Source organism: Rhinolophus ferrumequinum, chromosome 3, assembly GCF_004115265.2.
Source record: "Rhinolophus ferrumequinum isolate MPI-CBG mRhiFer1 chromosome 3, mRhiFer1_v1.p, whole genome shotgun sequence".
Taxonomy (NCBI): Eukaryota; Metazoa; Chordata; class Mammalia; order Chiroptera; family Rhinolophidae; genus Rhinolophus; species Rhinolophus ferrumequinum.
The window spans coordinates 55,174,471-55,192,805 of NC_046286.1; the positions used below are offsets into that span (position 1 = coordinate 55,174,471).

The 18,335-nt window shown below is 35.4% G+C and overlaps 1 protein-coding gene across 3 annotated transcripts in view; it reads right to left on the minus strand.

Moving 5' to 3' along the window:
• The window catches only part of ASCC3 (activating signal cointegrator 1 complex subunit 3), a 288,105-nt gene that overhangs the window by 120,872 nt on the left and 148,898 nt on the right, over positions 1 to 18,335 (minus strand). The window lies entirely within an intron of this gene.

Below are 18,335 nucleotides of genomic sequence, written 5' to 3' on the forward strand. Positions count from 1 at the left end.
GGGCGTCCTCTTCTTCCAATCAATCAGTATTGCCTGTTTCCTACCCTTACAAACATACTCTACTAAGAATAAATCTCAGTGGCTTCCAACTCGTTCAGAGCAAAGCCAAGAGTCCTTACAAGGCCAGGCCCCACAGAAATCATTTCCATCCACTAACCTCACTTACTCATGCCAGCCACAAGGGCCGACTTTTTCTATGTCCCTTTTCTGACAAATCCACACTCATGTCAGGTGACATTTTCTATTCCAGACACTCTGCCTTGGAAGCCTTTCCCTCTTCTTCCTGAGATGACCTATGGTTCCATGTGGCATACAGGCTTCCTCACCAGCAATGAGCCTACAAAGCCAATATGTTTACCTACAGTTGTGTTTCCTGGTGATCTTTGACCGGAGGGCACTGGCCCCTTTTTTAGCTCCTCAACCTTCTATCTGCCTTGAATATACTGACTTCACTTCTGGTGTCTGTTCTTTGACCTGGTCTGAGCTCAGATGTGGGATGTGGTCCACTTATCCACAATGGGTATAAGTGCTAAAATTTTTACAAAATTTTTACAAAATTTTACAGAATTTTTACAAAATTCACTGATGACACCACACAATGGGAGAAAATTTTTCTGCAAAATTAAAGGCTTTAGATTAACATAGGTGTTTATATTGTCAAAGCTTCTGTTTAGGCATAACATCCTGCGTTGTTTTGCTCTTGCTCTGAAAATTTTATTACCAACATTTCAACAGCTTCTTTTGATTGACATCCATCCTTTTCCATGGTTTTTATGTAAGGGGCACTACATTGGCAGGGAGTGGGATTTCAGGGGTCTGGGGTTTTAGTACAGACTTTGTCACACAGATTATCTCTAATGTTACTTAAATTTTTAAACTTCTACGATAATAACAATTAACTAAGAAAACAATCTAAGAAAACAGCACTCCATGAAATCTGCTTCAAATATAAAACGGAAGGTAATCATTAACAAACCCCACCATCTAGTGGCCAGCTAAGTAAATAACAACTTACACATTTTGAGCCTTAAGAGTCCCAAATAAAATATACATACACACAAAAAGACTATCTTCTTCAGTTTCAAGGGGAGTGTATTCTTATTTCATTTTTGTGCAGGGTATTCAGCCTCTTAGAAATCATGATATACCTACACTTTATGATTAACTACATTTGGATCATATTGCCTCGACTTGCATCTATTCAGACATGAGTTACTGTTATTATCAATCTCATGAATATGGGATAAAGTCCGTCGTGGAGTATTTGCTAGGATATAACAGAGCTCCTTCATGGGCTAAGGGTAGGGAAAGAAGAAACATTTCACCCACTCCATTTCTTCTCTAATATTCACAAATGAACAATCAGAGCTAACAGAGGAAACTGAAAAATATTGCTTGGAGAAGAAGGTCTATACGAATCATACTGCTGGATTGCTCTTTGTTTCAGGTGAATCTGCTATCAATAGACCCATGCACTGGAATATCCTGATGTGCTTGTTCTGAACGCAGATACCTCAGTCATACTCCAGTTGAGGTAGGGCTTAGCTGGTTACACCACTGGCATACTAAGAAGTTGAATGTAGGAAATATGTAACTGTGGTGAAGAATATTCTTATAAGGCAACAGGCAGACCACGGAGTGTTGACACAGCACCTCCCACTCCACCAGGGGGGTTCAACCATTGGTCTCTGTGAGGAACTGAGAGGCACTGGGGGGTCACTTCTCTTTTGAGTGTATTCTTGCTAGTATTCTGTGCACTGCTTTTTTCTTGGTTCAGTTGAGACCTGAAGTAATAACAATCTGAAAGTAAGCCTGGGTTCTTCATTCTTAATTATTTTTGAATATGAATCTGTCATTTGTTATCTGGCTCACAGTACAAACAAACTAGCAATCCTGAGGATGAGGCCTAGGGATGTACATTTTGAAAAATCTTATTTTAACAATTATTATACAGTAAAATTACTTTTCCATTTCTGGTATACGGTTCTATAAAGTTTAACCTATGTTCAGTTTGTGTAACCACCACCATAATCAGGATACAAAACACCCTAAAAAATTCCACTATGTTATTCCTTTACAGTTAAATACTCCCTACCTGCAGCCCCTGACAACCACTGATCTGCTCTCCGTCCTTACTGTTCTGTCACTTCAAGAATGTCATATACATTGAATCGAATAGTATATAAACTTTTGGGACTAGTTTCTTTCACCCAATTTGATGTCTTTGAGATTCATCCAAATTGTAGTATCAATAGTTCATTCCTTTTTATTGTGAATAGTAGTCCATAGTATGGATGAATATATTACAGTTTGTTTATCCAATCACGCACTGATGGGATGTTTGGGCTGTTTCCAGTTTGGTCAATTATGAATAGAGCCTCTCTGAACATTCACGTATAGGTTCTTCTTTGTGTGTGTACATATATTTTAATATGGAGTGGGATTGTTGGGTCATAATGGTAAATATATGTTTAACTTTATGAAAACTGCCAAACGAATGGCTGTACCATTTTGCATTCACATCAGCAATGAATGAGTGCCAGCTGCTTCTCATTCTTCGAGCACTTGATATTGTTGTTATTTTTTATTTTAACCATTGTAATAGGTGTGTGGTGTTATCTCATTGTGGCTTTAATTTGTATTTCCTTACTGATTAATGATGTCAAACATCTCTTCATGTTCTTGATGTACATTTCTAATTAGCTCCCCAAGTTATTCTGATGCACACAAAAGTTTAAGGACCTCAGTTCCTTAGAGGAAGGTACTTGCAGTGATATTTTTACTTATCTACGCACAGTATAGTTGTACTTTGACCTTATGAGATTATTTAGCACTATACAATTTCACATTCATTATTGTACTAATTATTTACATTTGCAAGAAAAGTACTTTCTAACAAATTTAAAAAACATGATAGTAGTAAACCGGAAAAAAAAAAAGCACTGTAAAGAACCAAAGAGACGGTCATTTAAATAAGAAACAGCTATTTATCACGTGCTGGATCCTAGGAATACATAGAAATTTATGACAAAATCAGAGCTTTGGATAATCTGTGGCCTGGAAGGAAGACACACATACAAATAATTTCTATAAAACATGATATGTTTATGATAAAGGCAGGTAGACACAGGTAAAACTAGGTGAGGATGGCCTTATGGTTCATTTGTGTTTGTACTGCTAGCACCTGGCAGAGTACCTTCTGCATAGCTTATACCTACTATAAATTTCTTGAATGAATGAATCAATGATCTGCCAGTTTTATCAAAGTCGTCTTTATCAAAAAATATGAAATGTGGGTCTTGAAGGAAAAGTGACATACTGCTAAATAGGGGAAGGTAGGCAGTAGGATAAATAAACTTAGAGGGTGGAACTAATGAAAGAATATAGTGTGTCTGGAGGGCAATAGGTTCAGGGAGTATGGGGGTAAATGCAAGAAAATAAAGCCGGGAAGGAGAATCGAGGTCAGTCTTTATATGGTCCCAAACATCGGTGAATGGAGAGCCAATTAAAATTTGTAAGCAGTATCAGATTTGTTGTTTCAAGAGGTAACTTCATAGTTGTGCTAAGAACAGAGGCTGGAGGAGCAGTTGTGGGGGCTACTATGACCATCCAGGTGAGAAGATGGAGGCAGGGGAAATACATAGCGATATCACTTCAAGTAGGCTGTACAGTAACCAAGACTTGTGGCTTAGGCTGGGCATTAGGAAGGTGGGAAGGAGACGCATTTGGGACACGAGTTTGAAGACATCAATTATAAAATCTCTGGCTTTTATGCTGAATTAAATGAGAAGCCACTCAAGGTTTTTGAGCTGCAGAGAGAAAAGGGAGACCAGTCAGGTAACTCTAGGACAACATTCCAGGTGAGATGTGATGGTGCATTGGGCCCCGTGGAAAACATTTTAAGAAAATAATAAATAAGTCTAAATTAACACACACAATTCTATATATGTATCTCTCTTAGCTTTCTTAACAAATAAGATATAAAAACTATTAAAGTTGTAGAAGTCTAAAAATTAATGAAAACACATAATAAAAGGGCAAAGTTCTACTTTTAAAAAATATCATACCTGAAATAGTTATGTAACTAAATATGAAAATGATACACAAGTAAATTAATAATCTAATTCAAGAAGTTAAAAAAATAAAACTGTAACAAAATCAAGGAAAGAAGATAATATGCCCAAATAAAGTTAAAATACAATCTGATTTTAAAAATGTGAAATTGATAAGTAGACAAAAATCCTTATTTCACAAGAAAAAATTAAACAAAAATAGACAATGGCTATAAGTGGCCAGCAGGAGCTGCCAAACTGTGTGCCAAGTGCCTGTTTTGTAAATAAAGTTTTATTGGAACACAGGCATATTAATTTGTTTAAATATTGTCTATGGCTGCTATTGAGCTAAAACAGGACAGGTGAGTAGCTATGACTGACACCATATATCTACAGGCTTAAACATTTACTATCCAGCCTTTAAGTAAAAGTAGATACATAGCTGTACACAAGCATCGCAACACAAGCACAATGACACAAGAATAGTAAAGCGCAAAAGAAATCGTTCAGAAATATACCACAATTGAAAAGAATCAGAAAAGAGTACATTGTAAAGTTCAATACAGTCCATTTTATTTTTCCCATTTATGTATGTATGTATGTATAGTAGACATACAATATTATATTAGTTTCCAGTGTACAATATAGCGATTTGACATTTATTTATATACCTTAGAATGTGATCACCACAATAAGTCTAGTAACCACCTGGCATTATACAAGTTATTACAATATTATTGACTATATTCCCTGTGCTGTATATTACATCCCCATGACTTATTTATTTTATAATTGGAAGTCTGTACCTCTTATTCTTCTTCACCATTTTTACTCATCCCTCCAACCCGCCCTCTGGAAACCATCAGTTTGTTCTCCGTGTCTATAAGTTTGTTTTGTCTATTCTGTTTTTTTTTTCCTTTTTATGTCTCATATAAGTGAAATCATGTATTTGTCTTTCTTTGTCTAACTTATTTCATTTAGCATAATACCCTCTAGGTCCATCCATGTTGTTGCAAATGGTAATATTTCTTTCTTTTTATGGCTGAGTAATATTCCATTGTATGTATACGTGTGTACACACACACACACCATATATATTTGTATATACACATATATATGTATATATGCATCACACCCCACATTCATCTATTGATGGACACTTAGGTTGCTTCTATAGTATTAGAGGTTCTTCAAAAAATTAAAAATAGAAGTACGATACAACCCAGCAATTCTACTTCTGGGTATTTATGCGAAGAACAAAAACACTAACTCAAAAAGATACATGCACTTGCCCATGTTCACTGCAGAATTATTTACAATATCCGTTTTAAAAATTATTTGAAATGGATGACTATCTAGGAAAATGCATTATTAATATTTATCTTAAAGTGATAGAAAATTATAAAATAAAAGCAATGGAAGAAAATTTAAAGGGTATCTAACATCTGGGATTTCAAACTTGTAAAAGACAAATGATTTCTGATGTTATTAAGAAGCCCCACAGCACAGAAATAGAAGCAAAGCCTCAAAATTAATCTTACGCAGGTAGTGTAATAGCATTGGTATTAAACACTGATAAAGGAGCAGAAAACAGATAAATTCCTCTTAAGAATATTAATCCAAATAGTAAAGAACTTTAGAGAACAGAATTCATCAATGCATTGAAACAATACACCTCAACTAAGTACAACTTCACCTCAGAATGCAAGGGCATTATATTTATAAATATACTTATATTAACATATTTATTAATAAGTCAAAGGAGAAAAAACATGATCATCTCAAGGCACTGAAATCTGACAAAAGGATACATTCAATCTTGACGAGTAAAAGTGACATATAATAGCTATCTCAAACCATGTTTAACAGTAAAACATTAGGGGTATATCAATTAAAATTAGGAACAAGGCAAAGTTGTTTTCTATCACCTTACAATGTTCTGGACAATGGAATTAGATATGAGAAAATAACCAACAATATAAATACTGGAAAAGAAGAGGCCAAAGTAATTATGGATGAAATGAACATTTATTTAGAAAACTGAGGATGAACCAAAAACTACTAAGAGAATTAAAAAAGGTGGCCATCTTGAAAATCAGTATTTTTAAAGTCTTTCTAAATAGAAACAATAACTTGTTAGATAGTAAAAATGAAGGAAAAAAACACTTATAGCAACCATCACAAATAGAAAGAAGAAATAGGTAGCACCTATATGAAGAAAGCATTAAAATACTGCCAAAGGACATTCAAGAAGTGAAATGATACACTTTGTTTTTGAGATGGGAAAAACTGACTTGGTAAAAATACCAATTCTCATTAATTTAATCTGTAAAATCAATGCATTAAACTCAACTAAAAGATGAACATGATTTCTTGGAGGTGATACTAAAGTTCATCTTGAAAAGTAAACATGTATATTTAGCCAGGAAAAAAAATCAAAATTGAAGAATAATCAAGATGTTTGTCCTAATCATGTATTAAAAATACTATAAAAACAGAGTAAGTAAAACAGATAAATACCAGAGAAGAAACATTAAGATCAATGAACCAGAAGAGAAAGCCTAGAACTTGAACGAGGCAAATATGAGAATTTTGTATGAGGTCTGATGATTAAGTTCGCAAACTCATTCTAGAAAAAGTGCTACATACCTCATTGCTGAATATCACTATGATCACTTTCAAAGTACTCCCCTTGGGAAGCTATGCACTGATGCCGGCGCCTAGTCTACCCTTCAAAGCAATTTTGAAACTCTTTTCCTGGAATACCCACCAGAAGCTATCGTCATAGTACCCTTGATGTCGTGAATGTCATCAAAATGTCTTCGTTTCAATATTTCCTTTACCTTAGGGTAAAGAAAGAAGTCATTGGGGGCCACATCAGGTGAGTACAGGGGGTGTGCCAATATATTTGTTTACTTGCTAAAAACTTCACAGACAGTGCGGTATGAGCTGGTGAATTGTCGTGATGCAAGAGCCATGAATTGTTGGTGAAAAGTTCAGGTAGTTTTCATCTAACTTTTTCACACAGCCTTTTTGGCACTTCCAGATGGTAAATTTGGTTAACTGTTTGTCTAGTTGGTGCAAATTCAAAATGAATTATCCCGCTGATATCCAAAAAAGATTAGCAACATAGTTTTAAGTCTTGGTTTGGACTGACGGAACTTTTTTGGTCATGCAGAATTGGCTGACTTCCATTGTGCCCTTTGATGCTTTGTTTTGAGGGTCGTATGGGTACACCCATGTTTCATCACCAGTGATAATATGGCCCAAAACATTGTCTTGCCTCTCTAAAAGGTCTTGGCAAACTTCCACTCTCCTTTGCTTTTTGTTCGTTGATGAGCTCCTTCAGGACCATTTTTACACACATTTTTCTCATGCCAAGATTTTCAGTTAAGATTTTCTGGTTTCTCGAGGTTTACTTGGTCTGCTATGCTTCTCACAGTCAGCTGACAATTTTGACACACAATTCAATGCATTTTTGCAATGTTTTCATCAGTTCTGCTCATTACTGGCCACCCTGACCTCTTTTCATCAGTGACGCGTTCTCTCCCCTCAGAAAAACGTTTAATCCATTTGTACGCTGCCATTTTCTTCTTGGCATTATCCCCATAAAATGGGACTAACATGTCCCTGACTTCACTTCCACTCTTGCAAAGTTTAATAAGAAATTTAATGTTTGTTTGTTGCTTTAATTCAAGCTCAGACATTCTCGCGATGGCACACAAAAACATGCAACAATAATGAACGCCACTCAGCAAGACACCACCACACATCGACACAAACACAGCTGTGAGACACTGATATACCAAGGTTATGAAACCTTACTGAGCTGTTTGTCCAGTGCTGCCAATGTAAGCACATGGTGGCAAGTTCGCAAATTTAGTTGCCATGCCACATATGTTCTATTAAACTTTAAAATCAACAGAATAAACAGGAAGTATTCAGAAAAAAAGATTATGGGTCTATGACTATATGGAATAAGTTTTGGACAGATCAAAGATTTAATAATAAAATCTTAATTTAATTTAAAAAGGGCTGGAGAAAATCATGGATGAAGTAGATGTGGCCTTTATAAGCGTGTGGTCTTTATAGCAAGACACAGGCTAACGGCTATAAGTCAGTCAATAAAAATTTCAGCATGGTAAAAATATTTAGAAACAAATCAAAATCAAAATTAAAGGTTAACTAGAAAAAATGTCTGTAACACGTGTGACGGTACATGCAGTTTAATACACAATGGGTCAAGGATATGAACATGCAATTTACAGAAAAAGAAATTCAAAGGGCCAATATGGAAGTGCTCAGGTTCACTCATAAAGAAATGCCAGTCAAAATAATAATGAAGTACCATTTTTTGCTTATCTGTCATAAACTTAAAAACTCTGACATTGCCCAGCGCTGGCAAAGTTATGTGGGCAAAGTAACTTCCTCGAAGTTGCTGTTTGAGGAAGTATAAATCGGAACAATCTCCCTAGTGGGCAATCTGGAACCATTCACCAAAATTTTAAATGCATGTACCATGCTGATGGATGAATTCCACTGCTAGGAATTTTCCCAATGGACATCCTTGCAACTGCCAAGAGTACGAGCAAGAATGTTTACTGCAGCACTGTTAACAATACAAAACAAGTAGAAAAAATAAAAGTATACACTCAAGACCGGGACTGGGTAAATGAATTAAAAATGTAGCATTGTACATTGTAGCATACTATGTAGTTGTTAAAAGAATCAGTTCTGTGTTGATTTAGAAAGATCTCCTTGACATATTATTACTAAGTGAAAAAAGCAAGAGACATAAAAGTTTGTATAACACAATCCAATGTGTTCACACTAAAACTCACATGTATACACATGCAATGGTGTACAAAATCTTCCCTTGAAAGAAATATGAACATAAGAAGCTTCTAAACAGGAGTTTTATGTGGAGAAATTAATGGAGAAGAGATGGTTAAGATCACAACGCATGGAGTTAAGCTTGTTTATTACAAGATGACTGCTGCTTTCTGAAGTATCAGAACAATCACTGTTTCCCACCTGCTGTCCCAGGGAAAGCCCTATTTGGAGTCCAGGCTTTGCTACCCTCTGAAGAGCTGCAAGATAGAATTCATTTTGTTCACATTCCCTTAAAAGAGCATTGGATCCCCTAAGGAAGCCATTGAGATCTAATAGTATACTCACTGGATAAGTGTTTCTACACATGGAAATTCAGCAAAAATACACCAGCTGTGAAAAGGTAAAGGGAGTCAGGTGTGTATGGTTTAAGAACTGTCTAAGCTTGGTTTCCTCTGACCTTACATTTCTACTTTTCACAAGTGAACTTCTCATATAGGGGTTTATAGTCAGTGAAATTAAAATGGAATGGACAACTGTTACGTAAAATAATCCATTAGCACACAGAGGGTACTACATTCTTTTCTGCCAGTGAAAGTATGCAGGGCTTCCTTCCTTCCATGACTTTATACATCTTTTACCTACCTGTGAAATGGAAAATCATGTAAGTACTTTCAAAAATGAATAAGATTAAAATGTAACCACTTCCAAAAGTTGACTTCTGAACCAACACAAATATATGATTTAAAAAAGACTGACAGCAAGCAATTAAGGATGTCAAAGGAGAACAAATTTGTTTTCCCCGCAAAAAGAAAAAACATACAGAAGCCACACAAGACCTTAAGCTTAAAAACAAAGCTTGAGCATGACGAAATTGGATAAATAATTTATAGTGACTTTTGTAAGCCTTCTGAGGTCATTTATCTTGATAAGGTATGCTTTACTGTAGATAATTTCAAATCCATTAGTAAAATATAAGTGCCATTATCAAAACTAAAATGTAACTAGGAGGAAGCAAATATTGTCTTCCAAATGACAACACATTCTTTCCCACAATTATTAGTCAGCATGTCTCATCAATATTAAAAGATGTCTCATCTTTGTTAAGTGCTATTTTTATCATTCAATGTTTATAAAGTTAATCAGCATAAGTTGGTGGAGCCACTGACATTGTTAGCAATATAAACCAGAACCTGGCTTCGCTTTTGGCACAGGAGTTTTAGAGATCTAAGGGATATAATATGCCACTTTTCTTTCTCTCTGTTTTAAAGCTTTACTCCACTCTAAACCTTGTTCTCTGAGACATCTGAAACTGGCCCTCTGGCGTGTCTTCTAAGAGAGCCAAAGCCTGCAATGCTCTGTCTTCTACGAGGCGGTCAGAAGGAAACATCCCTGTTCTCAGGATAGGTCCATTAGGAATCTGCTCACTAGGTCACCTAAACCTGGCTATGATCCGAATCTGTGAGGATCATCTTAAAAATTTCAGGGCCTTAGTTTCAGAGATTCTGATTCTGATATCTAGCATGGGAACAGGTAATGGGGAACCAATGATCTATTATACTACTGTCCCCATAATACATGATATTTTTTTTGCTCTTGCCTCAATTCCTTATCCTCTGTACTATTTCTCCACTTGAGGATATGAAATTCTCCACTCTACTCTTTGGAACTGCCACTCAATGATCAGCAAACTATATCAATCTCTTCTCCCACCTTGCCTTAGGTGAAACTTGACTCTCCTCCACGGCCTGTTTCCCATGCATACCTCTCAAGTGGTGGGAGAGGAGGTCTCTCTTCTCCATCACCATTTCCAGTATGTACTAACCGTTTGTAAAAGGCTGCTCAGTTAAGATTCAGTATATCTGGCTCTGTGAACCAACCTTATCCAATGAAGATGTGATACCCATGGATCCTAATCTTCTGTTCATCCCAACTCCTGTCATCCTCCTAGGTGACACGATTTTCCATGTGGACATCCAAAACGCTCATCTTTCATACCCCATGGCCTCTGTTCCACCTCAGCCATACCAACGACTATATTCTAGCCTTGTCATCAACCCACAACTACGTGTACCACTTCCAAAATCACTAGGACAAACATCGCAATTTCTGACCAAAGCTTTCTATAATTCAAGCTTGCCCAATTAATTTTTCTAAGCTCATTCTTTATCCTTAATGACCCCTCCAATCACAATTTCTCTACTTTCATTCTATTCATTAGCAGCACTCCGCAATCCACGCCCCAGTCCTTATTCTTGTTCTTTCTCCAGTTTAGATAGCAGAGCCCAACATTTTAACCACACTCCTGCCAACTTCTTAAATTCATTTGCCTTTTTGTCATATCAGATTGGCAAAATGTGCCATACTTGGATGACCAAAGTAACTAGTGTATATAATTTAAGAAAAATTATATACAAGGGCAACTTGAGACCATTCTAAATCCATGATCACAATCTCAACAAGCCCTTAACGCTGGACAGCAATTCTGTGATGTCTATAGTCACCTTGTTCTCACATGTCTCACAATGTCTACGTTAGACATTTATTTGCTCGCACAAATTTCTGACCACCATATTACACTTACTGTCAGAGAATGACCTTAACACCTACTTAATAAAGAAAATATTATACATCAGAGGAAACTCCCTCATCTTCCTGCCATACACCTAAAACCTATTTGCATAAGAACCCATCTTTTTAACTTTCCTATCTAAGGAAAATCTCTCTACTTGGTCTCTGGATCCCATGACTCTGGAATTCTCAGGACTCTTATATTATTCTTTACCTTCCTACATGAATAATAAGAAAATAATCTGTCTGTCTACCTTTCTGGATGCTATTTCATATTTTCTAGATGCTATCCATTTTCCTTTTGCATATAAAGTAACTTCACAAAATTGATATCTACACTTTAATTTTCAGTATCTACTCATCAGCCAACTTTATCTAGTTTTTGCTTTCCATTGTGTGGATAAAAAATGCTTTAAATACGGTCATCAACATCCATATTGCTAAGTACAGTAAATATTTTGCAACCTTCATATTACTTGACCACTAATTGCAGCAGTCAATATAGATGATCACTTTCTTTTCTTTGAATCACTCTTTTCCTTGGCCTTCATGACATTATACTCCCTTGGGTTTAGTCCAACGTCTTGGAGGCTCCTTTGTTGGCTTATTCTCCTATATGTAATCATTAAATACTGGAATTCCTCAAGACTTCATCCTAGGCTCTTTTACCACTCATATGCACTCCCATGCTTTCCCCACTCCAAAGCAGACTGTGCTTATGATATATCAGACTCATATACATATGTATTCATCCAGATGTCTACTCTATGTCTCTAAATATCCCAGGGATCTCAAACTTAGCAAATCCAAATGGAATTCATCATCTGCACCCTTCTGTGCAACGAATCCTATCTACCATTCTTTTTCTTCATAAATGACCCAACTACCCACTCAACAATGCAAACCAGACATCTTTTAGAAGCCAGAAAACTTCTAGATCTCTCTTCCTCAGCCCTTCATACATTAACTACTAAGTGCTAACAATTCTATTTCTCAACAAATTAACCTCTCTAACTGGTTCTTCCCATTCTCATTTGCACTGCCTGTATGCAGTGGTATTTTTTTTATAAACACAAATCTGATCATGCCACTCCCTTTCTCAAATTTCTCTAATTATAACCCATTGCTTTTAAGATAATATACCAAATCTGTAACATGATGTGGAAGGCCCTCACAATCTGGTCTTTGCCTGCAACATTAGACTTGTCTTAGGCTACAAACCTGCCATCTGCCACCCCCTACCATTCTCTATGTTTTGGTAATTCTGATTTTATCCACTTCTTCAATGTGTTACTGTTTTTCTGTCATCTGTGACTTTCCCTGGAATACTCTGCTGCTGACTTCTGCTTTGTGAACTCCTAACCTTCAAATTTCAGCTTAAATGTCACGTTGCTAGCTAAGCCTCCTCTAACATCATCAGGATAGATCAGATTCCCCAATTTTACTTTCTCTTAGCTTTGTCCTTCTTTATTTATTAAAAAAGCAATTAAAATAAATTAATTAGTTGATTAATCTTTCTGTCCTGCCAGAACATAAACTCCATAAGGTTGACGGGTAGATGATTTTTCTTCCTAAATATATTTCCATTCCCAATTAAAGCAAAGAATATTAATCAGCACACAACTCCCACCTCCTTCCACTACGAGGCCTTCCTGTATTGCATGAGCTAGAAGGTAAAACCTATTGTTTCTCAGATCTCTTGTAATCAGGGTGGTGGATGCAAAACTCCATTCTTCTAATTAGATGCACTCAGGCAAGAACTAGACAATGGAAGTAGAGGAACACATCCTCCTGCTGTTGTCTTTTGCTGGCAAGCAAGACCTTGGAGAAATGAGGGCTGAAAGCAATAATGGATATACTATGCATTCAAGATTTGGTTTGCTAGTGTGTCCATGAATGTTGAAAGGCATCTTCAGTAGCAGCTGCAGCTTCTACATGCTGGGTCACCAGCATGATGGCTGCTTCTTAAAGTCATCAGTTCCAGTGACTGACTTCGACTCTGATCTTACCAACATTCCAGTAAGTACCCAATTTCTTTTAAAGAATTCTTTTCTATTTAAAATGTATTTGGAGTGGTTTATTTCCTGTACTGAATCCTAACTGATACAACACATGTCTTTCTCGGTCCACTTAAATCGGGTTGACAGCAGTTTATTTATCTTGATACCTATCGATCTACTACAGTGAGTGGTAGTGGTTTATACTCAGTAAATATTCATTGAATGACCACCACTACAAACAGTTTGAGGCACATGTGTACACTATCAGTTCACAATGCTTAGCCTAATTGCCATAACCAGTTTCCACGTCATTTTGGCTGTGCCAATTATTCACTTTAACTTGGGAGAAAGGAAGTACCAGGTCCTCTGTTTCATGTTATAGCCCTTGAAAGATGGTCTTGGTTTCCACATGGGCTACCCTGATATTTCTACAACCTAATTTACAAACAATTTGGCATTCCAGAGAGTACCCTAATTAGCAAAAGAGAGACCTCATCTAAAACTGCACTCTTTATATCTGTCTGTCATCTTTAAATAAATGTTGAAATACAATTTTTAAAAAATTACACTGTGAAATGTGATTTTGATTTTAAATGTTATCAATATAAATATCTACATCACTAGAGATTAATAACCTTACTCATTAGTCTATATGTCTTTAGAGAGCTTCCTCTACTAAAGTATTTTCAAATGAGAGTGCAAATGAGAGTCCAGTTATCATACTTTTCCAAACACACATGGTTCCTTAATAAGATGTATAAATTTGTTGTAAAAAATTTATTTTATTCCTCTAAAATACATCTTAAAGCACAGGAACAAAAATTGCTTCAATCAAAATATATTTAAATGTAATAACAAAAGAAATTAAAACCTAATGTTAATTTCTGTGTCCCTTAAAAAGAGTCTCACTAAAAAGCCCCTTGACATGGGTATTGGTAATAATTTTGGGGAAATCACACCTAAAGCATAAGCAATGAAATAAAAAACAAGTGGAACTACATCAAACTAAAAGGCTTCTACAGAATACAAGAAACGATCAATAACGTGAAAAGACAACCTACAGAACGGGAAAAAATATTTGCAAAACATGTATCTGATAAGGGGATAATATGGAAAATACATAAAGAATTCATACATCTCAACAGCAAAATCCAACTTAAAAAAAAGCAAAGGACCTGAATAGACATATTTCCAAAGAAGATATACAAATGGCCAACAGGTACAGGAAAAGATGTTCGCATCACTAGTCATTAGGGAAATGCAAATTAAAAGTACAATGAGATAGCACCTCATGCCTGTTAGAATGGCTATCATCAAAAAGACATGATACTGGCATGGATGTGTAGAAAAGAGAACTCATGTGCACGATTGGTGGTATTGTAAATTGGTGCAACCACTATGGTAAACAGTATGGAAGTTCATCAAAAAATTAAAAACAGAACTACCATATGATCCCGCAATTTCGTTTCTGGGAATGCATTCAAAGGAAATGAGAACATTAACTCAGAAAGATATCTGCACCGCCATGTACAAAGCAGCATTACTTACAATAGCCAAGACATGGAAACAACTGCAGTGTCCACCAATGGATGAATAGATAAAGACACTGTGGTACATACACACAATGAAATATTAGTGAGCCATAAAAATGAGAAAATACTACTATTTGTGACAACATGAGTGGACCTTGAAGACATTATGTTGAGTGAAATAAGTCAGACAAAAATAGAGTAAGTCAACAGAAAAATAGAAATGCTGTATGATCTTACTTATACGTAGAATCATTTCACAATACGCTTGACCCTTGAACAACACAGGTTTGAACTCCATAGGTCCACTTGTACATGGATTTTTTTCCCGATTATCATACAGTTGGCCCTCAATAGCCCCGGGTCCCACGTTTGTGGATTCAACCAACCACAGATAAAAAACACAGTATTTTTGATCTGTGGTTGGGAATCGATGGATGCAGAGGGCAACTGCATGCATTGTTCATCATCATTTTACATAAGGGTCCTGAGCAACCTAGGATTTTGGTATTTGTAGGGGTTCTGAAACCAATCCCCTAAGGATAACAAGGGATGACTGTGGTTAAGTTTTTAGGGAGTCGAAATTTATACGTTGATTTTTGACTGTGCAGGGTGCTGACACATCCCTAACCCCCACACTGTTCAAGGGTCAACTGTATGTGTAAATCAAACCATTATGCTGTACACCCTAAACTTATACAGTGATGTATGTCAATTATTTCTCAATTAAATTGGGGGAAAAAAAGAGTCTCACCAAGTGAGCCATATATTAGACTATATTGAAATGAAAACCAGCCATGGTAATTTCCCCTGCTCAGAAGAAAATCAATCCTACTTTTCAGCACTGAAATTCTGGTCATAAAACTTGGCTCTTCCAACAAACTTCAATAGCTCTCCAGTGCATTTAGAATAAACACTTAAGCACGTAACTTAAGGTCCTCTATATTCTGACCAAAATCTACATGCCTAGCCTTTCATCCACCTTACATTCCAGTGAAAACAGAACACTCTCATTCTCCAAATACATGCAGTGGTTTCCTTTGCCTGTGTTCTCGTTCTCCTTTCCTTGGAATATTCTTTACCCTTATTGCTGCCTAGTGATATACAAAACCCTGGCCTGAATGAATCTACTTCTCTTTGTGCTTCCATTGCTCCCAAAATGTCATTCATCACATTTTCCTTAACGTACATATGTATTACTAAATCCTCTGTGAGACTGACTGTATTAAAAGCAGAGAGACTGACTTGTTCGGCCTCTTATTTTCAGTGACACAAGATATTTGATCAATTGAATTAATATTAACATGTTAATTTATAATTGGATGTCTTACATATCCGAAAAGCATTGGTCTAAATACGTATATAATAGTTAATTGAATACCTGCCCATAGTTTACTTTAAAATTACTCTACTGTTGGATATTGATGCCATCCGTATTTTTTTCATAATAAATAATATGTTGGAAAAGAACTATTGGTGTCTACTAACTTTTCTTTTAATGTTTCCTTGAAAGGATTCCCAGGTTTAGGATTTCAACGTTAAAGGGTCTGAAAAAAAACACGTTTGGCTCTTAAAATATATAACAAAATGTTTTTAAAAAGATTGAACTGATCTTTGCCACAGAAAATCTAGGAGTGCCCAAAAATCCTCAAATCATCTTCAGAAATGGACATTATCATTTTAGTTTTTAATGATTTACTGGGTTTAAGAGTTATATAGTTTATTCGTTTATACAACTTTACTAATAATTTTTTCTTCCAGTTTATTCACCTATTGTATTTTCTCCTCTTGCTCACATACTTACTGGAAACTTCATGTTTTAGTTATTACATAAGAACACATCTAAAGATGTAGATATTAACCAGTCTGTTCTGTTATTAATATTTTCCCCAACATGTTTATTGCCTTTTGCAATTCAATATATTATATATTTTTTTTTGTCCAAAGCTTTAAATTTAAATGTCGTCACAGCTATCATTCTTTAAAGCTGTCATCTTTTCCTTCAAAGCTCATATGTAACTATATACAGTGTCCACTATGTGTCAGGCAAGATTTGTTACCTCACTTATTACAAAAATCTTAAGATACAGATATCATTGCCATTTTGTATGTGACTAAATTATGGTTTAAGGAAGTTAAAAGGTGATGTTAGAACATCTGAGTCAAGATTAACACCTGGGTTTTCCTGGATCAAAAGCCTTTATTATTTGAGTGGCTACTTCACTTTGAAAACAGAAAAGTCATCCTTCCAAAAATCCATTAAACATACAGTTCTTTTATTAATTTTCTTTGATTTTATTTAAAAAAAATAATATGCTTTTGACATTATTTCTGTGTGATTACAACAGACAGTAAAATTACTATGTTAGCCTCCGAAAGGAAAGGAGGTTGATATGGCAGAGGAAAAAAATAACCTGAGAAGATAACATTTTGCATATATTTAAAGTAAAAATAAGAGAAATGGGGCTATCAGACATCTGGCATTATCTTTAATTAACAGGAATTATCTATTCCAGGAAGAAGACATTCTAATTTTATTTGGCCATACTGACACTATAAAGCTGCTAAAGTTGAAGTAAAGAAAGCTGTCAATATTATCAGGTAACTTGTATCAAAGCCAGATTCCATAAATTTAGGCAATGGTTAAAGCTGATCTATGAAAATAGCAAGGAGAGGGTTGGTAAATTAAGATAATAATAAAAAGTCATACAATAATACTTTAAGATAGCTTGAAGGTACATATTATTATTGGATTTTCCCCAGTGTTCTGATTTGTTTAATAGACATTTCTAGTAACTACATTCATGAGGTTTATTGTATGATAGACCATCTTTATAAAAAAGAAAAATTCTTAACATCACTAATATATGTACAAAATTAAACCACGTTATTACCCATAAATCAGAGAAATACAGTTTAAGGATGGATGGGAAGATGGAAATACTTATATCAGCACTAGAATAATTAAAGCCTGTTAAAATTTTTGTACCTAAGGGGGAAAATAAATTTATTTGAGATCCCGAGTGAAACAGAATCTAAAGATTCTAATTGAAATATTCGTTCAACTTACAATTAAAATCATAATGGAAAATAATCACTTAATAATGAAAACGTCTTCATCCTTAATGACATACTTATTTCTGTAAATGTAAGCTGCTACTTTTCCCAGAGGTATGTTCTATTATACAGAAAATTGTGGTTTCTTAAGAAAGTATCTTTGTGGGAGAGGACAGAAAGTAGTAGTATGCAATGTGAATTAGGAAAATTTATCCATATTGCTTGCTTTTAACCATTTTAAATTTAGTTATTAATATATATTCTAAAAGTAGACTATATAATATGTAAAGTTCAGC